At 45.0% G+C, this 22,495-nt stretch overlaps 2 long non-coding RNA genes across 2 annotated transcripts; one reads left to right on the top strand and one right to left on the bottom strand.

Annotated features, from left to right (window-relative positions):
* The first annotated feature begins 5,278 nt into the window (after window positions 1–5,278).
* Window positions 5,279–9,660, top strand: LOC130829323 (uncharacterized). The gene is made up of 4 exons (XR_009047484.1): window positions 5,279–5,445; window positions 5,811–5,901; window positions 8,853–8,957; window positions 9,478–9,660. It is a non-coding gene; the product is annotated as an uncharacterized LOC130829323 (long non-coding RNA).
* Window positions 7,256–18,094, bottom strand: LOC130829324 (uncharacterized). Its single transcript, XR_009047485.1, has 3 exons — window positions 17,878–18,094; window positions 17,388–17,518; window positions 7,256–7,328 (listed from the first exon to the last, which is right to left on the bottom strand). It is a non-coding gene; the product is annotated as an uncharacterized LOC130829324 (long non-coding RNA).
* Between the last annotated feature and the right edge of the window lie 4,401 nt (window positions 18,095–22,495).

Here is a 22,495-nt window from a genome sequence, read left to right as displayed (position 1 = left end):
ATCCCATGTGCAGTTTTGTTTTATTTCCTGGAGGTGGGCCCTCCTAGGAGCAAGGATATGGCAGAAGGAGTAGGCTGTCTCATGCCCAGCTTGAGAGAGAGCACACTGGCACAAACTTTGCTAAAGAGCAATTTTGCAGTACATACCCAATGCCCTAAAAATTGCCACATTAATTCCACTTCTAAAACATTCTTAAAAAACAATTATGGAAAAGTACAAAATTTAGCTGCAAGGATAGTCATCGTCTATTGATAACAGCAAAAATATTGAAAACCACCTAAAGATTCATCAACAGGGTGGCTGTTTCAGTAACTTATAATTCGTCTAAGGATAGAATATTGGCCACTCATTAGAAATTAAGCTGTGCATAGGCAAAACCAAAAACAAACCAAAAAACCAACCCTTAAACAAAATAACTTGTCAGGATCTAATTGGATCTTAATTGGATCATAGACCTAAATGTAAAACATAAACTTATACAAGTTTCAGAAAAAAAAAAACACAAGAGAAAATCTTCAATACCAAGGGCTAACCAAAAGGATTTTTAGACTTGACATCAAGACTACAGCCCATAAAATTAAAAACTGATAATTTAGACCTCATCAGAATTTTCATTTTTGCTCCATGAAAGACCCCATGAAGAGGATGAAAAGACAAGAGGTAGATTGGGAGAAGATAGCTGGACTCCACATATTTGACAAAAGACTTGTACTGAGAATATATAAAGAATTCTCAACTCCCAACAGAACAAGAACAAACACCCCAAGAAGAAAATGGGCAAAAAAAACCCCATGAAGAGACATCGCACTGAAGAAGATATACAGATGGCAAATAAACATGAAAAGACATTCAGTTTCATTGGCCATCAGTAAAATGCAGATTAAAACCACAATGAGATACCACCACACACCTCTCAGAATGGCTAAAATGAAAAATAGTGATGATATCAAATACTGATGAGAATGTTGAGAGACTGGATCGCTTGTGTATTGCTGGTGGGAATGCAAAAGGAAACGGCCATTGTGGAAAACAGCTAGACAGTTTGTTATAAAACTAAACAACGCACTTGCCACATGTCCCACAATCACACTCTTCGGTATTTGTCCCAGAGAAATGAAAACTTATGTTTGACACAAAACCTATACACATATGTTCATAAAGTTGATTCATAATAGTCCAAAAATGGAAATAACTTAAATGTTCTTCAGCAGGTAAATGGTTAAACAAATGGTGGTATAGCCACACCATGGTATACTACATAGGAATAAAAAGGAATGAACTATTGATATATGCAACAACTTGGGTGGATTTCAAGGGAATTATGCTGTGTTATAGAAGGCAATCCGGAAGGTTATATGCTGTATGCTTCTATTTGTATTGTATTCTTGAAGTAACAAAATTATGGAGTACAGGTGAGCAGTTGCCAGGGGTTAGGAGTTGGGGAGTGGATGAGGTTATAAAGGGGGAGCAGGAAGGAGCCTTGTGGAAATGCAACAATTATGTATTTTTATTGTAATGGTGGTTACATGATTCTATACTGGTGATAACGTTGCATAGAACTACATACACACGCACCTACACACACACACAGAAATGAGTGCGTGTAAAACTGGTGAAATCTGAGTACCCGGTAGATGATACCAATTTCCGTTTCTTGGTTTTGATATTGTTATGCAAAAATGTTGCCATTGGAGGAAACTGGGTGAAAGATACACTGGATCTCCCTGTACATCTCTTTTGCAACTTCCTGTGAATCTATAATTATTTCAAAATAAAAATTTTATATGAAGCTACAACCCCAGGGGTCGGAGGTGGTGGCTGGGAGGGAGCCTCTGGGAAGCTGGTAATATTCTGTTCTGTTGATCTGGGTGCTGGTTGCACAGATGGATTCAGTTTGTGAAAATTCAATGAACTGTACATTTACAATGCATGCGCTTTTCTGTATCTATATTATATGAATACTTCACTAAAACATTTTCTTAAAGGTTAAACCTGCAGAAGAATATTTAAGGATGTGAGAAAATGTTCAGTTATATATAGATATCTTAAGTAGAAATAAAAGCAGAGTACAAAATAGTATATATTATTTGATATAATATTTGGTTTGAAAATTATATAAATGTATACATGCATAGAAAAGTGACTAAAGGAAGATATGCCCAAATTAACACTGGCTATCTCTGAGTGGTAGAATAATGGCTAATTCTAAATTTTCCTCTTTGTTCTTATCCATATTTGCTATGATAAATATGTATTACTTTTGAAAACACACACAGAAAGTTGTTTTATATGCTACTCTTTGATATTTGTATAGAATTTCCTAGCTTACAAGTATTATTTTTAGTAACCATATTCTTAAAAAGATCAGGAAGACAGAGCTCATTATTCCATTTTTAAGATCAGGCAGTTGTAGCCCAGGGAGGAGGAGTCACTTATCCAAAGTCTCACCACAATTACAAATCTGAGTGAAAACTAACACTCAGGTCTGCCAGCTCTGACCCTGAGCTTTCACCATCACTACCCTGTTAACATGGGCAAAAGACCATGCTGGGCACAAAGGAGACTTCCAGGGTAACTGAAATCGTAGCTCTCTGAGTTAGACCTCACATGTCACAGTCCAGTGCTACTGTAACAGGGAAGAGCCAATCCTGACTCCATCTTGGATCTGTTTCTTTACTTCAATCTTTGCTTCCCGTTGCTTTCGTTCACTAAATGGATGATGTCTATACATAATGGCCTGCCTCAGGGAACCCTGCCCCTGTGCCTGAATGTTAAATCAAAGTGCCTTTGTACAGGGAAGCATCCTGACCCAGTTCACCTGTGGATGGCTGCAAGAAAGAAGAAATTAACACATCCCCTCCCTGAGGCTGGCCATTCCAGGAGATATTTGCAAGGTTTATGGCCTTTTTACTTGACTTGCAAACCTCCATCCTCTCTCTGTTCTATAATAGAAACTGGCATCCAAACCCCGAGAAGATGGGTTTTTTGAGACATTAGTCTGCCATCTTCTCAGTCTGTCAGCTTTCTAAATAAAGCTGTGTTCCTTGTCTCAACGCCTCGTCTCGATTTATTGGCCTGTGGTGCGGTGAGCAGAGTGAGCTTGGACTCGGTAACACTGCCATCCTCTACATCATGCCCCCAGATGGCCACCTGGTTCCTGCTTGCAAACCTCCAGCGACGGGGAGCCGCTCCCATTCTAGAGCTGCTCTAGCGCTCAGTAAATCACCCGGTGTTTCCACTGACCCCAGATCTACAATCCACTCCTCCGCCTTCCTTTACCCATCTTAATCCTGCCCCTTGGGCTACACAAACAAGTATGACCCCCCTTTCCCTGTGGCAGTCCTGTAGAATTTGGGAGACAACAGTCTGTCCCTAGTTCCTAAGGATAGGACTTCAAGCTTCTAAATTTTCTAGAACCAGACCCTGAAGCCCAAAGAAATTGAATGACTTACCTAAGGTCGCACAACAATTTCAATAGATCATTAATGAGTGTCTGCCCTGGCACAGCACTCTGTCCACTCGGCTGACATGGCTGGAGCTATCTGGACACTAGGAGACCACCTGGGATCCCCCTTTCAGGAGTAGGGAGCGGAAAGGAGACATAGGAGATAGCTCTGTGCGAAACCTGCTTTGAGGTCCTCTGGAAGCCAGCCCTTCTCCTGCAGACACACAGAAGAATCTGCATGCACCCCACCCACATACTTCACTGCCCAGAACTGCTCCCAGGCCTCCAAAATCCCTCAGATCTCACAGGGAATCCCAGCTCTGCTCTTGCAGCCCTGAGGGAAATGAGTCAGGTGGGAGGAGAAGGAAACAGTTTCTGGTCTCCCACCAGGTTCTGAAGTGATCTTGCACAAGTCACTTTTCCTGTTGGCACCTTCGCGTCCTCATTTGCCAACCAGGATGCAACTGCCCACCTTAAACTAGTTCAGGGCTGCTGTGAGGATCCAGTAGGACTGGGGATAAGGGAGGGCTTAAGAACATCAGGGACTTGGGATAACAGAGGTGGTACAGGAGCTCTTGCTATTTAAAGTGGTCTGAGACCCTCCTTTCTTCCCTTCTCATCCATTCATTCAGGCCTCCTCTCTTGGCCAAGTCTTGGGCTGGGCAAGTGATACAGAAACAAATCAGCCTGGGTACCACCCTCAGAAGTGTCCATGGTGGCAGGAGCAGGTGGAGAAGAGGATCAGAATGTAGACGAGTAAACTAGCAATTGCAAATGATAAAGAGAAGCGCAGGGCACTGTGGGAAAATCCAGACAAAGAATCAACTCAGTCTGTGAGATACGGGGAAGGAGGAAGTGACCTTAGGCCAGGATTTGAAGAAGGAATGAGAGTTTGCCCTGGTGAACTAGATGGGGAAGGGCAGGGCTGACTTACAAAGCAAAGGCACGAATGTGAAGAAGGGCCTCCCCATCATGGTCCAAGAAGAGCTTTCTAAAAATCCATGCAAAGACTGAAAAGTCTTCCTGGAAGGAAGAGCATGGGAAGGAGCTGGCTTTGTTTGGAATACTCTGGGGAGATAATGTTAAACAGAGAACAGAGAGGCCGGAATAAAAGGCCTTTCATGTCTTTCTAAAATCTGAGATTCCGAGTTGACCCTGATTAGAAGGAAAACATAAGGTCATTTTCCCTCTGCTCCCAAGAGGCAGTGTCACGTCTCAGGACTAAAGAAGGGTCGGGAGCCAAATTTACAGGATTATCAAACTCCCTAGTGGCATTTGTATGCCACTGCAGGCAACCTTAAACATGCACAGCCTCTCCTGCCCTGAGGGCCTTCATCTTCCCAGAATCGAGTTTTAGCTTCCCATTCTGAGCTTCTCTAGGGAGGCCCTGAGCCCCTGCCAGTATGAGGACTTGTGAAAGAACACATGCGCAGGGGAAGGGCCTGGGAAGGGCGCCAGCCAGCGGCCAAGGGCTGAGCTCCCCTTAGCAGAGCCAGCCCATCCATCGCCCTGACTGACCCCTGAGGACTCCCAACAGGCACCCCAGAGATTCAGAAGGACTTTCTCATTCTAACACCCCATCACCAATTTCTCCCGTATCTCCCAGAGGTCGGCCTCCTCAAAACATGGGTACAGCCATCCCCATTAAACACGGTTCTCCTCCTCTGCCAAGACTAGGCGCTTCTGGCTTCGTTCCCTGCCCCCAAGGACAGTAGACGAGCAAACTGAATATCATCCTGGTTCCAAGATGACTCAGAGTGGGGAGGAGGAGGAATTGAGGGGCGTCTCTGAGAGGCCAGGCCTTTGTGATAGTCCAGAGAGAACAGACAAGGTCCGAGCTAGGGCTGAGGACCCAGAGAAGAGACCGCTGGGTGACTGGTGACTGATTGGATGGAGGGGTGAGAGGCAGGGAGGGGGCAGGATTGACTCCAGAGTTCTGGCTTGGCCAACAAGCTGGTGGTGGAAACACAGAAGGAAAAACCAGAGGAGAGGGATGCATGGTGAGTTAACAAGAAATACCCATCATCTCTTTTAAAAATTCACCTTTTTGCACAGTAGGAAAAACATTGTAAATAACTTAGATGTCAATAGAGAGTAAGTTAAATAAACAGCTACATTCATACTAGGCAATATTATGAAATATGAGACATGGGGAAACAGTCACAGTAATTTGTGCTTCGGAAGGGAGTCATAAAAAGTATTGCAGAATAATTCTATTTTTGTAAAAATAGATGTATGGGTTTATATACAAATTAAAAAAAACAGAAATAGTAAGTATCAAAATGTTAAAAGTGATTATCTCTTGATGATGAATCACAGGGGACTTTTTTACTATCTCTATGTATTTTCCTCATTCCTTTGTTAGGAAAAACAACATGGCATTTATCTCTGTCCTCTGCTATGACAATATGGAGTCTGGACTGACAGTCCCTTAGAGAATGCCAAAGGATCTGAAGGTACTTCTGCCCCCATGTGTGTGCCTCTCCCCAATCCCGGGTGTCCTGTCTGGTGGGGAAGCAGCCCCTTGGGCCCGGGCAGTGGCTGAGCGGCTGCTTCTCTGGGTCCTGAGTAGCACAATCCCTCTTGATGCTTAGGCCCTGGTCCAGGTGGGACAGAGGCCACTAAGGAATTGCATCAGGATGTCTGGCTTAGGAGAGCACTGGGGGAACTCCTTCCATGTGGGTGAGGAGGACAAAGCTAAAATGCTGTCGAGCTGGCCCAGGAGCACGTGACATATGTGTAAGAAAAACATATTGAGTTAATTAATGAAGGGGCAAGATCAACTCTGTGAATCTTTTGGATACGTTGGGAATTGTTTTTTCCAAATGATGAGTGAATTAAACAGAATTATAAAGAAATTAAATCATCAAATATGAGTCACTGCATATTAGTTGCCTTAGATTAGTAGAGCTCAGTCCTAGTAAAATCTAAAGGGTAAGAGATACCACTGACCCTTCAAGATCTCCCTAAATTCTGGAGCAAGAAAACTTGCTTTTCTCTCATGGTGGGACCCAGTCCATGGGGGGTTCAGTTATATTCCACTAAGTGCAGAGAAGGGGATGGAACCGGGGGTCTCACCAGCTGTGTCTTGCCACCCCCCTGAGCTCACAAATCTCTCACGATTCCCCCCGCCCCAAACTTCTGCACACACAGGATGTCCTTGGACACCTGACTGAAATTGGCAGAAAGCCCCTGACCTTTTCCTAGTGAGAGCATTATTAATGTCCTCTGATTAGAATGACAGTCTATTGTTTTTTTCTCCCTTTCCTGAAAACCTATTCATGGAGGAGTGTCTGGGGGATTTCAAAGTTGGCTATGACCTTGACAGCTTTTCTGGCCACTCTGCCTGGGGAGCCCTCGGGCATTCAGTGGCATTTCATGTACTCCTGTGAGCCTCCCAAGAAGCTCCACAATTTCTAGACCAATTTCCATCTTATCACTCTGGCATCTTCTGAGCAGATGTGGTTGCCGTTTCCTGGCAATTACTCTTTATCCTGCCTCCCTCTGTTTTGGGGGCTGTGATTCCTGCCCCCCAGCATTGGCAGAGGTTTAGAATCAAACACGGAAACAAACACTCATGAAGGTCAGAGCTGGAGTGGTCCAGGGAGGGCACTGTGTCCAATCCCCTCACATGAGAGTTCATTTCAGTTCTTTTCATCCATCATTACCAAGCTGCTCCAATGTGCCTGGCCTAGTGCCAGGTTCTGGGGGCTCAGAGCTGGCACTCCTCAGTCTCCCCAGCAAGCTCTTGAAGAATTTGCTCACAGTCTGAGAGTAGAGACAGACGGTAAACTTACCAAATTCACTCATTAAGATAAGGTTTTAACAGAGGGCTGGATGAAGTCCAGGAGTGAGGATCAGTGGAGGGAACGGCCACCTGGACCTGGTGAGGTCAAAGAAGGTAGCATAAGCAGAGGTGATATTTGAAATTTAAAATTTGACATTTTTAAGGATAATATTTAAGGTTTTTTCAGGGATTTGGGGGGAGTAACAAACATTTCCAATAGAAACAGTGGCCTGGGAATTCCCTGGGGGTCCAGTGGTTAGGATTCGGTGTTTTCACTGCTGTGGGGGCCCAGGTTCAATCCTTGATTGGGGAACTAAGATCCCACAAGTCAGGCGACGTGGCAGAAAGAAAGAAAGAAAGAAAGAGAAAGAAAGAAAGAAAGAAAGAAAGAAAGAAAGAAAGAAAGAAAGAAAGAAAGAAGGAAGGAAGGAAGGAAGGAAGGAGAGAGAGAGAGAGAGAGAGAGAGAGAGAGAAAGAAAGAAAGAAAGAAAGAAAGAAAGAAAGAAAGAGAAAGAAAGAAAGAAAGAAAGAAAGAAAGAAAGAAAGAAAGAAAGAAAGAAAAAGAAAAAGGAAGGAAGGAAGGAAGGAAGAAAGAAAGAAAGAAAGAAAGAAAGAAAGAAAGAAAGAGAGAAAGAAAGAAAGAAAGAAAGGAAGAAAGGAAGAAAGGAAGGAGAGAAAGAAAGGAACGGTGGCCTGATGGTGCAGAACCTGGGCTGTGGAGTCGAACTGGCTGGGTTTGAATCCACCTCTAAGCGGCAGTGTGACCCTGGTCCAGTTATTTATTCATCCTCTCTCAGCTCAGCTTCCTCACGTGTAAAATTCACAGACACCTGTAAGCAAGACTGTCCCAGGCAGTCATGCAGCGTGTCAGGGTACCCTCTCTAAGGTCGTGCCTTTCCGCATTGAGGGTTGTGTGTTTGTTATGACAGTTTTCCAGTGGATGGTAGTCTAGTGCTTGCTCTCTCGTAATATCATGACAATTTGTGACAGGTGGAAGTTAAGGGTCTTGAGGAAGTCTGCCTTTTTCTCATTGGCACAAAGGCACCAAGTGGGCTACACGTGGCCTGGTACTCATGGTGTTTTTCTTTCTCCTTTCAAAAGTGAAACTCTTTCTAACAGGCAGGGGTCAGGGGAGCTTCAGTCTTCTTGCCTCTTTTAAACTGTCCGCCCAGGAGCACTCCTGGATGTCTGGGCCACTACCCACTGGGCTTCAAGTCTCTGCCTCGGGACCTGGGCTGTAGCCCCCTCAGTGGGATGGTGAACACCTTCCTCCATAGAAGCCCTGGAAGAGATGGGAAGGAACAGGGCTTCTTTCCCCCCACTTCTCTGCCCCTTCAGGCTCCATACTTAAACATCCAACTGGGCATGGGATAAACCTTTCCGCACAGAAGGATTGGAACAATCGTGACAGGTGCTACGATGTCCAAGGGGAAGGAGAGGCTCTCCCTCTCTTGACATTTCCCAGCATGTGGAAGGGAAACCCTTAGGATTTTTCATAAAAGGAGAGGTTTGCACAGGGCATACCCCAGTTTCTAACCTCCCCTCATTTGCTCTGAGATTCATACTTCTCTTCCTCCAAACGCCTCCTTCTCATAAGCCTCTCACCTACCTCCATTCCAGTTCCACGGAAATCCAGTCCCCATTACAAGGTGGGAGGTCTCACTCGCTGGATCCACCTGCCCAGCCCACCCTCACCCCAGACCTGCTGAATCAGGATCCCGGGAGGTGAGAACAGATATCGCGATTTTAACATGTGTCCGGATAGTTTTTAGACCTACTGAGGCTTGGAAACCTCTGCCCCTTGGTTCTTTCCCTCAAATGAAGGAGGGACTCAGATTGACCATTATAATAAGGATTTTATGAAATGCTTTAGTTGTCTTCTTGATATATGTGTGGTTGACATGTATGTGTGGTGTGAGTGTGTGATGTGCATGCATGTGTGTGTTTTGGAGGTGTGCGAGAGTATGTGCATGTGAGTGTGATATATGTGCATGTGGGGGGTGTGTGTGTATGTCTGTGTGTGTTGAGGGCAGCAGGCAGGCAAGGGGAAGGTGGATCCGTTTTCCACACTACACACCAAAATGATAAACGTGCTTATCTCTGGGTCATGAGCTTAATAGCTGTTTTTCTTTTGCCTTCTCTGTATTTTTCAACTTTTCAACAAGGAAAAGTTGACGATGTAATACTAAGAAATGTTTTTAAGGAATTCACCATATTCCATTGTCATCCCTCTTGAATCTCTTAGTCCCAGCAAATCCTGTGGGCACCCTGCTACCCCAGCCTGCTTGTGTCAGTGTGTGAGAGCTGACAGACTGCTTTCAGAAACTGAGCTGTTCATAGGAGCCATCTGGAAACGTGGACCCCACCCTGTTCTGTCATCCAGGGCTTGGCCAGTTGGCATAGTAGGGCCTTGGCAGGATCCTGAACGTTTGATTCCCAGGGTCCCTGGAAGATTTGGAGCTGGATCCAGGCCAAGGTGGGGGAACCAGGTTCAGGCTGCAGCTCTGAAGAGAGGCCTGGTGAGAGCCAGGATGGCCCAGAGCAGCCCCATCTCAGAGAGCTGCCGTAGCTCCTCCCTTCACACAGTACTCTCCTTGCGTTATTTTTTGAAATCAGGATGTGTCTGAAAATTTGCATGTACATTTAGTGAAGTGGTATTTCCTGTTTTCCCAAAAGGCTCTTTTAAATCTTCAAGTTATACACAGACTGGAGGACAGTGCCTGGCTCATAGTAAAATGGCTGTTAATAAATGGATACATATATGAAAAGGAAAAAATGATATACTCTTGTAAGAGTAATACGCCTCCCACTCATCCCAAAGTTAGTGATGTTTGTTTTGGGGTCTCTCTTGGGCTTGGTTAGCTTGGCACAGTCTCCCTGGGAACCTCATAGAGAGACAGTGACCTGCCTGAGGGGACAAACACCTTCCTTCATGTTTTTACACACACCACACTCCTCAGCCATCTCCCCAGGAGCATAAGAAGTTCCTGGTACACAGCTGAAACTCAGTGCTGGGTTCCGCCATGTCCAGCCTTCCTCCCATGTATGGCGCTTCAAAGTCAGAAAGAGAAAGACAAATATTGTATGCTAACTCACATATACGGAATCTAAAAATGGTACTGATGAACTCAGTGACAAGACAAGAACAAGGACGCAGATGCAGAGAATGGACTGGAGAACTCGAGGTTTGGGGGGGGCGAGGGGTGAAGGGAAAGCTGATACGAAGCGAGAGAGTAGCACAGACATATATATACTACCAACTGTAAAATAGATAGCCAGCGGGAAGTTGTTATATAACAAAGGGAGTTCAACTCGAGAACAGAAGATGCCTTAGAGGACTGGGATGGGGAGGGTGGGGGGGACTCGAGGGAGGGTGGGGGGGAGTCGAAGGAGGGAGGGAATACGGGAATATGTGTATAAAAACAGATGATTGAACTTGGTGTACCCCCCAAAAAATAATAAATTAAAAAAAAATAAATTAATTAAAAAAAAAAAATTCCTGTCCAGAGCAGACCTTTTCCTTCAGGAACATCTGTGCTCACAGAAGGTAAGGGGGTGGAGCTGAGCAGCCAGAGTGTAGCCAGATGTTAATTTAAAGCAACAGGCACAAAAGTCATTAATTTCTTTTAAAAAGCAACAGGCACCTCCTACTCCTATTCTAGGGAAAGGAATGGCAATGTTTAAAGAGATACTGAAAAAGAAAGAGATGATGTATTCCACATGTGGAGTAGTTCATCACTGCAAGAAAATTAACTATATTGAACGATTATCCCTGTGGCCTCAGAGGGGAAGGACTGAATCCAGTGGGTCTCTAAATGGGTGCCCTTTGTGGCCTTGGCACCTCCATTCCCATTCTTTAGCTGCTGTCCCCCTACCCACACAGACACACTCTAAACCTCCCCTCAGGTGGAAGTGGACAGGCGGTGAGATCCGAGCAACCAGAGTCAAAATTGACAGGTGCAGACATAACTTGTCATTGGAGCCTTCTTCAAGATAGCTGTGCCATCATTGGCATTTGTCTTGTGGGAGTGTCCATGGGTCCCTTCCAGCCCTTCGCCATCCCTGGGGATCTCCCACCTATGGCACCTTGACATGGCTTTGCCTTTTCTGGCTGAAAGCTATGCCTTTTCCCCCAGTTAAGCTCCCATTCAACCCCTCTAGGGGTCACCTGCTCTTCTAGAAGGTCCTGGTAATCCGGCTCCTCCTGGCTCTGGGAAACCCGCAGGCATCCTTGCCCAGCCAAAATCTGGGCCCTTCCCAAAGCACACCATCTCATGACTTGGCCACCAGTGGGTGCTCTAGCCAAGCCTCTCACCCATAGACTTTTTCAAGTGTGGGTCAGAGACTAGTTCTACCCCCATAAAATGTTAAGGCACACGAAACACATTCTCTGGCTGGTTCCTTGGAAGCCCCCTCAGCTGGTTAAAAAAAAGAAGACGTTGCCCTTTACCCTTCCCACATGGGGGTCAGAACTGGGCACAGGTGGGGCAGAGATGGGCAATACTGTCCACTCTCCAGTGAAACCTAATTTCTTCTTTTTCCTACGAAGTCTCAGCTTTCGTGTGTCTTCACGGTGGGAGTTTTAGTCTCTCAGCTTGTCCCGTGCAGGTCTTGCCCTTGGTCATTGGTGCCTCCAAGGACAGTCCCAGACAAACAGGAAGCTGCCTCAGCCCTGTCAGGCTTCATTGATTTCAGCACCCCTTAGATTCACATGGAATCGGTGGGATGTGGTTTCAGATCCCAGCCCTTTGCTTAACAAGCCTTTGGAGCAAGTTGCAAAACTCTTGGCTTCAAGTTCCTCACTTGCAAATCAGGTTTAAAAATCCTTAGTTCACAGGGCTTGGGAGAAGTTTAGGGAGATAACATTGCAAGCATCAGGCACAGTGCCTGGCTGATAAAAAATGCTCACTACATAGGAATCGTTATTCACACGCTCCTGCCGAGATGGGACCTTCCTGCTCTCAGCCTGGGAAGCCGTCAGGCTTTCAAGGGCTGTTCTGCAGCGGAGATAACCTCATCCATTTTGCTGCCAGTTGCTAGTTTGGCTCCCTGAGGTGGCAGGGAAAGACCACAGGGGTTATCTTCACACAAGGCCTGGTTTCCATCCTGCCCTTGTCACTTCTCAGCTAGATGACTTTAATATCCCCAAGCTCCAGTTTCCTCCCCTGGAAAGTGAAGACAACATCAAACTGTCTTGGAAGTAAACCGCCCTTGGCCTCGCTGGGCTGCCCTGAGGATGGACTTAGGTGGCATATGGCAGGTGTCTGGCACAAGGCGTGTAGCCTGGGGGTCCTCAGCAATAGATAATTCTGTCACCCTCCCCACTGAGAGGGAGCAGTGGGGGTGGCATCTGTCACCTACATGTCTTAATCTGCAAAACTGTTGTGAAGCCTGAAGAAAAGGTTCTGCAAGAGTGTATGTTATAGAAGGTCACACGTATTGTAAAGATGAGTGGGCTCTGATTATTAGCCCAAAGAGTGGAGAGGCCAGAGGGTCTCTGAAAACCTCCTGAAGGAGAAACCACTTTAAATTCCCTTCCTCAAGGAAGATTCAAAACAGTCTGTTCTGCTGAAATGTGTGTTTCTTTCATAGGAATAGCACACATGATTGGTTAAGGGGGTACAGAATCCACACTATGTGGAAGTCATATTGATGTCCCTGCGCAGTATATTCCAGCATGTGCATGTTTTGAAGCAATTAGGAGCATGCCTTCTCACCACTAAAGAGGAAGCTGTAGCATTTTATGAAGACCTTACAAAAACTTGGAAAATCCCGCAGAAGTGCTTTTCTCTGGTGCAAGTTGCCACTGGTTTAGTGGCTTAAGAACCACTATCCTTTCCAATGTGAGGCTCTCTGGGGAAGCGGAGAGTGCAGATACTTCCTCTGGTATTTAAGGAAAAAATTTTGTTGTTTTGAAAGAAGTCTAAGCCTTAGATTTTTCATTTTGGTGGACCTAGTCTCTGTTAGAGGCAAATGTCATAAAGATCCTTCATCTGGGAGGAAATACAAAAGGCTGCCAGGACAAAGTGACTGTGAGGCTGAGTGCAAATGCTAGTGGTGATTTAGCCCTGCTGTTGTTTTATAGGGATCGCTGCTATTTTTGTTAGTGCTCTCAAAGACCCATAGGTTTGAAATGATCTGCCCCAAACTTGTTTGTTAATCCCTATCATGTTTACACCACGTGATGTTGCAAAAGGATTTTGTTTTACTTCGTTTTATTTTCAGCATCATATATATGGCATGATGGAAAAAATGCCCACATCAGGATCCGATCAGCAAATCAGAATTTCCTCAACCTCCAGGAAGCAAAACTAAAGTGCTTTGTTCATAAGGCTTCCTGATGCCACCCCAGTGACTGGCTTTATGCTAAGTCACTCATTTGCCTCACCCACACATTTTCCAGGTTTGATGAAAGTCATGTTACCAGGGCGAGAGAATATTCCTCACATAGAAAAAAGTGAAACTCAGATATCACCTCCTCCAGGAAGCCCCCCCGCAGCCTTCTACTAAGTTGGTCTAGGGGCTCCTCCTCTGGGCTCCCCCAGCTTCCTGTATTTCTCTGTCTCTGCTCAGATTACACTGTGTGGTCACTGCCCATGTCCACATCTGTTCTCACCCCCTAGTCTGATGTCACTGATCTTCTAGGGCCCAGGGCTCCGCATAAAGCCAGTCACTGGGGTGGCATCAGGGAGCCTTATGAACTGAACAGAAAGATATAGGAGCACAGTTGAGGGCTGGAGAATATAATAGTGTGACTCTTTGCCTGTACTTCTAGTCTTTGAGAATTTACTTCAGAGTTTACCATTGTAAGCCAGTTGTAAGCCCATTGGGACACTTTTTATAAAGCTTGCAATGTATTTCAGTTTTGTTTACTAGCTCTTGTGCAGGCTTCCTCACAGCCTAAATATCCCCCTGGGCCTCAGAGAGCTATGGAAGAATACAAAACCTGGGACAGGACCCGGAATGCTGCGTGGAAATAATGAATAAAACCAGAGCAGCAGAGAATGGGGGCGATGAAAAAGCCCCTGGGCGCGAAGTTAAGCCAAGCTCTAAGCCACACTCTGCCATTCACACACTGTGTGTGAGAGTCATTTTGCCTCCCTGGGCTGCAGTTTCCTCCTCTGTGGAATGAGGGTCTTGGACTAGGTTCCACTGTTTGTTCAACATATACAGGTCTTCAGGACCTGCACAGTCCCACAGAGGAAACTCTGAAGACAAGGCTGCCCTCAGGAGGTCACAGCCTGGAGAGTGAGACAGGCTCATGCCCACAGATTCCCTGGGTGGAGGTAGGAGGAATTAATATTTACTGAGCACCAGCTGTGTTCCCAGCACTTTATATCTAATGTCTAATTTAATGCCTCCTCTAAGGTAGAAATTATTACCCCCATTTTACAGTGGGAAAAACTGAGGCTAAACAGGTCAAGTGACCTGCGTGTGCTAGCAAGCAATAGAGCTAGCATTTGAACCCAGGTCGGCCTGACTCTAAAGACCAAGATGGTTCCCACCGAATCTGAACAGTCTATGACTCAATGATTAAAAAAAAAAAATAATTCAGGAGAATGCATGTTCATTTCCTTCCTTAAATCTGGGCTTTTAACTATTTAAATTAAAAAAAAAAATTTCTGATTCAGGAAGTGGATGATGTCCTGTTTTAGATTATATGTTTCAAAAAGCTGAAAGATGGCTCATTCATTCATTCATTCACTCAATCATTCAACAAATACTGATCAAGTGTATACTATGTGGTGACCATGTACTGTTCTTAGTGCTGGTTATATCTTAATGAACAAAGACAGACAAGGTCTCTATTCTCATGGAACTGACTTTGTGTTGGGAAGACAGATGATAAAGGTGAAAACAACTAATTAAGATGACTTCGGTTTATTCCAAACTCTAGGAGAAATGTAAACTAGGAGAATTGATATGGTAAATTGGGGGTCCGTCTCAGTTAAGGTAGTTAGAAATGGCCTCTCTGAGGAGATGAAATCCGAGCTGAGATCAGGTTGAGAAAGACCCAGCCAGGTGATGATCTAGGAAAAGTGCTTCCTGGGCTGAGGGAATAGCAGGTGAAAAGGCACTGAGGTAGGGCCAAGCAAGACTCTCTGAGGAACGGAAAGGAAGCTGGTATGGCTGGAGTAGATTAACAGTACGGAAAATGGCAGAAAATGACGTGGAGGGAAATGGGATCATACAGGGTCACGGCCGGAGTTCAGACAGCTGGAGAAAGTCACTGGTGGAAGGTAAGCAGGGTAATGATATTCAGCCTTAGAGAGGACAGGAACAGAAGAGTCATTCTGACCCAAACATCTCACCTCACCTTGGTCCAGCGGAAGAGACCTGTCCAGAGACTAAAGGGTCAGTTAGTGGTAGAGCCAGAAGTTAGTGGGAGACCCCATTCATGCAGATCTCTCAGCCAAACCACTGACTCCCGGGTTGTAACGCAGCTGCGCAGCCACTGCCCTGGCCTGGGCCACCAGTGTGTCTTTCTCCTGATCAACTGCACCAACCTTCACTGGTCTTCTATCACTCTTACCCTTCTAGGGTTTATTGTCTACACAGCAGGCAGAATGAACATGGTAAACCTAACCTTAATTTAGACACTGTCTCACCTCTGCTCAACCCCTCTGACGTCGTCCCTGTACCTCACTGTACCTGTTCATTTGTCTCCCTACCAACCCGGAGAGCAGGCCTTTGTCTTAAATATCCTTGGATCCTTGGTGTGCTGGATAGAAGATCTGTCACATAAAAGGCACTCAATAAATGCTGAATGAATAAACATGTTTAAATATAAAATCTGCAAAGAAGCACACTAGGTGATTTAATTTATGTCCACGTAGGGGAATCTATCTGGTTAGTATTTATGTATAGCATATTGGTTAAGAGCATGGGCTTTGAACTGGACCTCCTGCATTCAAGTCCTTTCTCTTCTAGTTCCCAGTGCTTTGACCTTGGATAAGTCATTAACCCCTTTGAGTCTCAGCTTCCTTGTCTGTCTAGTGGGGATAATAATAGTAACCAAATCACAGTGTTGTTGCAAGTATTAAATTAGTTGATATACATAAAAAACGATTCTTGGTACTCTCAACTATTAGTCATTGACATCATTGGTGATATCTCCATAAGCAGTAAGGGAAATGAATGCCAGAAAGGTCTGGATGGCTTTAATGGAGACTTCTGATATAGGAGACAAAGTGCTGTCTTTGGAAGGTTCCCCTAATTTGCTGGTGCAGCCTTGGGCAAGTCATTTCATGCTTCAGCGTCTGTTTCCACATCTGAGAAACAGAGATAATCTTACATACTGCAGCTGTAGCTTTGAGATTAAGTATCTCAAGTTTCTGGCACAGCACCTAGCACCTAGTACCAGAGGCAACAAATGTTCCCTTTCTCTCTTCTCCCCACTGGCCTGTGAGCTCACCAAGCCCAGGATCCTTGTTAACTGTGCCTGAATCTGCCCACACCCTCATGCCTAGCACAGCGTCTGGCCCTGTCAACAGACAATAAACAGTGAACAGAGAATTAATACTTGTGGACTCCTAAGTGGGCTGCCTTTGCCTACTTCACATATCTGTCCCTTCAGTTTCATTTTTTTCTGCCAGAACTCTGGTTCAGAGAATCATCAAATCTCATGGTGGCTATGCCAACAGACACCTACTGATCTCCCCATTCAGGGAAGGGCTTGTCCCTCCAGCTTACTGAACATGGTACCAGATTTGTCTCTTTAAAGTACAGACCGTGTCCCTTGCCTTGCACCGAAGCCTTTGTGGCTCACTGGAGCTGCCCCACCCACCCCTGCTCCTTAGGCTGGTGTTTCCGGCTCACCACAGGCCACCCCTGACTGCCCCTGCCATGTCCTCTCTCTCTCCCCCTCTAACCTTACACACACACACACACACACACACACGCACGCACCAGACTGAATCACAGTTCCTTGGGCCTCAGCATGGCTGTGCCTTGCTCACATTGTGTCACCTGTCTGGAGTGGCCTCCCAAAGCATCAAACCTCCATATCTCAGGGTCCCACTCTAATGCCACCTCTTCACCTGGCCTCACCCACTTGCACAATCTAGAAGTGTCCCTCCTGCACCCAAGTTCCCACAATGCTTCATGGTCCGGCTCCTTGCCCAGTTGCCGCTGCAGACATTGTATCATGTTTACCTCTGTGCCTGGGCTAAGTGGGCCCTCAGTCAACACGATGGACGAGTGTGGGTTGGCCTCCTCTCTGTAAGGGTAGGGATGTGTGTCCTTCATCTCTGCACCTGTCCTCTCTCACACAGATGCATGTTTTCCTGAACACAGCAGAATCAAGACGCGTAGTTAATAGATGAGCCACCTAGCCTTGCGGTTCTTGTGCGCAGAGGTGTCTTGAATCAGTCTGTTGTTCCTCAGCCCTGCTGATGGCCCTAAGTCAGACCACATCATCTTTCACTTGGACTGTTACAATGAGCTCCAAGCAGTCTCCCTTCTTTCCTCCTAAGCCCTGCACAGACTATCAGAGCGACCTTTCTCAAAAGAAACTTTCATCACACATTTACCCTGCTGCAAACCTTTCAAGAGCTCCCAGTGCCACAGAATAAAGCCTCAGCCGCCTTCCTCTTCAGCATAATCTTCTGCTCCCCCAGGTTCCCCCGCCCCCTGCCCCACATACCTCCTTGCATTCCTGCAGAGCTACTGTAATACCTCGGCAACCTTGTTTCAGGCCTCTGTGTCTTCACATATGCTGTTCCCTCTTCTTCAAATGACACCCCATCTCCATTCCCTGTCCCCCAACATCTGACAAACAGCTGCCCATGCCTTAAAACCCAGTTCTGACAAAAGCTTCCTCTGTGAATGAGGAGATGGCTGACCCCATGGACACCCCCATACTGGCCATACATCCACCCCACAGTACTGGGCATTCACTGTGCACCAGACACTCCCTCTAGGCAGCTGCTGCACTGGCCACATTCCTGAGGTTGCAGTCACTGTGTTGACACGAACTGTGCACGTCACTGCCTTGTTTTCTCGCCCAGAGGCCTGATGTCCAGGCTGCTGATGGCTGTCCTCACTGGGTGCCCCTTGTCCCATGCTCACACAGTGCCGGCCCACGTGGGAGACACCTAAATGAGCTGCACTGAATGCAGGGGGGTGGAGGGGAGGAATTCAAGTGGGGAACAAGGTGGGACAACCTCGAAGGTTTGACCCAAGGCTGCCAGGACCTCTTGCATCTTATTTCAGAGTCCAGGATCCTTCTGGTTAATAGCAAAAGATGCTTCAGCGTTGGCTGTCCTGGTGCTCTGCTCAGGCTTTGGGTGAGTGGTTCTCAGTGGCAAAGTCCTCAGGAAATTCCCTGCAACCCCCCAAATGCTGGGCCAATGAACAGGTCCTACAGGCTGTTGACAGCCCAGTACAGTGTGAAATTCAGCTTTGTTATCATTGGGGTGGAAGGAAATTAGTTCTGGCCCTGGCTTCAGCCATTCAGATCCTCAATATGTCATTCTTCTCTTTAACAAAGCTTGCCAATGCCCTCTTTGTGCTTGGCACGGAGGACAGAGAGAGAAATTAGATGGTCCTGCCCTGGAGAAGCAGCTTGTCTGGGGAAGCAGGCCGTGTGCTCCAAGACACTTCCCAAAACAAGTAAGTCACCATGTGGCTAAGCCCCGAAGAGCAGGTTCCTGAAGGAAGAAGGAGCCTGGTGCATTCCAGGAACTGAGAAGACAAGTGGGGAGCACCTGGAGATCAGGAGCAAGATCCCAAGGTGAACCTGGAGCGGCCCTGCAAGGTGGAGGTAGGGGGAGGGCACAGCCTTGTAACTATAATAGCAGCTAACGTTCATGTGGCACCCACCCTGTACCAGGCACTCTTCCAGATGTTTTACATGCGTCAGCTCCTTTCATTGTCCCAGTAACCTGTGAGGTTAATAATTGTGATTATTATCCTGTGAGCCAAGGAGGCCACTGAATGGTGTCACGCAGAGAAAAGAGATCAGATCTATATATGAAAAATTTCTCTCTGGCTCTGGTATGGAGCACTGGAGGGGGCAGAGTGGATGCCAAGAGACCCATCAGGAGGCCCACACTAGTGGTCCAGGGGGTGGCTGTAGGGGTGGAGAGAGGGGGCATATCTGAGAACTGTTAAGGAGGAGAGTTGACAGAAGTGGTTAGCACTTACTCATTAGCAGGACTCAGCCCAGGTCTCCAACAAACATCCTCTCCTCCTCTAGGCGAGTTAGGGCCCCTCCTCCAGGCTGGCCCATGCATTGCTTCCTTCTAGTAGTCCTGATCTTACCCAACACCAGACTCCAGGTCAATTTTCCAACAAGCAAATCACAAAAAGTCAGCTGCCCAAATGAAAAATTCCCCAAACCATCACTTTGCCAAATGGCTTATAAGACAAAAACTAATCCATCGAAAGCCAAATCATTCAAAGTTAATTCTCTGTTTGCTTGCTTCTTTTTAAAACTATTATGCAATTTATAGTAGTTGGTATTAGGTGGGATAGACTTTTTTTGTACTAAAATTAAGTAGGCAAAAAAAAAAGACTACTTATAAAATAGGCATGAGGTATTTAAAAACGATACAACAAAACTCCTGTACCCAAAACCAGTTTTTAAAAATGAACACTACCTCTTAATTATTTATAATGAAAATTGGCATTTAGGTATAGTCACCACAGCAGTGTTCTACATCCCTGGGATTATATGGGTAGGACATGTCAGAGAGGACCATTGTCACTCTGGAGGTCCTGTTGGAGAAAACTGTAAAGGGGTGACCTTGTAGAAAGGATCTGAGTCCTCTCTCTGAGGTTCTCTTTTTCTTGGTGCTTTATTAGCAACTCTGAATATTTTTATAAAACTAGTTACATTATACGTGGATTGAAACTTATTTAATTTACATTAGGTTTCTGTGTAAGAAATGTCACGGAAACACTCAGCAAGGAGGCTGATTGCAATAGCAGACTCAGAAATGTCAGATGTAACTCAGCAGTCTGCTCACGGTGAGGAGTACATCCCAGTGCCTTTAACCTGGATTTCCAATATTATGTGAAATAGGTACAGCATTCCTTTGGGGGTGGGGAGTGGGGCAAAAAAGACAAAACGAAACTTTTCAGTTGATAAATTTTTTTTTTCTTCCTCATTTAACTTTTCTTCAGAGCACCTACTTTCTCTCCCTCCTTGGTCTGTCAATGTACGGCAAAATGTTTTTCCTCTTAAGTGAGATGAGCACAGGTTGTCTCAATAGCACAGAGAATGGAAGGTTTCTTAATTGTAGGGACCAAAAGGGAGAGAAACTGGGCTCTACAGCAGGAGACTGATCCAATGTTTTGAGTAATCACAAATTAAGACATCACTGGCCCAGTAAATTTCTTGCTTAATGTTTTTCCAAGATCTGGTTTGAATGTTTCTTAATTAAAGTTATCTTATGTGGGTGTTTTATTTTGAAAGGTATTATATAGTTTGTATATTTTAACAGTAAGGGGGAAATTGTAACCAAAATTAGTATTCTTTCTCTATACATATTGATACTTGAAGATTTCTTTCAGAAGAAACCCCAGCCTTTTCCTAAGTTCAATACTTAATTCCTCGTCTTAACTTAAGTGATCTTTCTAATTCAAAAGCTGTGTGTTCTTTTTGAATACCATGCATGGGGGTTAAGCTGATGTTAAAACAGTTTGCAATAAAAAAAAAGAATCAGCTTAAGTCATTTAATCATTTCAAGTGCATTCTGCATCGTATAAAAATAAGTTCGAGAAATTTAAGAGAATTGTGTTTCATTAAGTTTTGCATATCTTTTGTTATGCCATGTAAATTCCCTTCTTTTCATATGATTAAAGAAAGGTTATGATAAAATTATTAGTTCATTTACATTCACTTGTAGCAATTACATGAGAATTTGAATTTTGTCATGTTTGGGTTTGTTCATTCCTGTGAATGATGGTACAGTTAGGTGAGATTTTCTGTTATGGTACCCAAACTCACCATTTGGTCCTCTTTAATCTTTGAGGGTTTCAATAAAAATTGTTCACTCAAAAAAAAAAAAAATGAACACTACCAAAAACAATTTTTATATTTGAAAAAATGAATATTACCATTGCCTTGGAAACCCCCTGAGTGCCCCTCCCTCATCCCATCACCTTCCTTCTCATCCCAGAGATAATCACATTCCCAAATGTTCTGCCTTTCTCTCTTGCTTTTCTTTATAACTACATAATTGTATCTTTAAAGAGTATTTTTTTAAATATCAAATTGTACACTTTAAATATATGCAGTTTATTGTATGTCAATTGTATCTCAATAAAAGTTCTTAAAGAAAAAAAGGGTATTTTTTTTTAGTTTTGCATGTTTTTTAACCTTATATAAAAAGAATTGGAGTGCACGTGTTTTTCTGTGACACTTTTTCCATTCAACATAATGTTCCTGAGATTCATACTTGTTGATGCATAGAGTTCTAATTCATTCATTTTCTTGGCTATATTTTGTTTTATGAGTACATTATAATTTATGTATCCATTGAGTTGAGGGAACCTTAAAATGGTTCTAGTGTTTTCCTACTACACATAGTGCTACTAGGAACACTTTTGGATATTTCTCCTAGGGCCCTTATGCTATGAAATTGATCTAGTTCATTCTTTACAACAATCATATGAGGTATGTATAATTAGCCTCATTTTAAAGGTAAAGTAACTGAGGTTCAGAAATTTTCAAAGACTGAAGACAGGAGTCTAATAAGAAGTGGAGGGCTTTTATATATTGAATCTCCCCATCTCATGAAGCGGTCTCTTAGAGGAGAAACCACCCTCTGACCCATTCCCTACTCAAAGAGTTCCTCTCTGGACAATTTCTACTCCCCGCCCCCTCATGCCACCCCGCTATCCCATTTCTCACAGCATCCCACCAGACCCTCCTCCCAACCTCATTCCTTCTTGTCTCCTTCCTTTCCATCCCTAAACCCCACTACTGTCCAGGTTTCACATTAATGCTGACCACCCTCTGAGTTAGAACCAAGAGCCAAGGACCTTACATCCCACCTACTCTTCCCACCTTCCCTCTCTCTCAGCCTCTTGCCCCCAGACAGACATCTTCCCTCCCTTCTGACCACACACACCTCTGCCCTACTCTGAGAATCCTGATTACTCTGCCTAGGATGCAGTGTATCCCTCTCCCAGATGGAGCTCTTTGCGCAAGGGTCTTTCATGTCTATTTCCACAGCAGTTCCAGAGTGTGATATTTACACCTTCTATCTCATGTTATTAAGGACCTGTTTTATTCTCCTTTATCTGCCTTGGAC

Source organism: Hippopotamus amphibius, chromosome 9, assembly GCF_030028045.1.
Source record: "Hippopotamus amphibius kiboko isolate mHipAmp2 chromosome 9, mHipAmp2.hap2, whole genome shotgun sequence".
Taxonomy (NCBI): domain Eukaryota; kingdom Metazoa; phylum Chordata; class Mammalia; order Artiodactyla; family Hippopotamidae; genus Hippopotamus; species Hippopotamus amphibius.
Note: the sequence above shows the minus strand (reverse complement) of the source record. Positions and strands in the feature narration are given on the sequence as shown.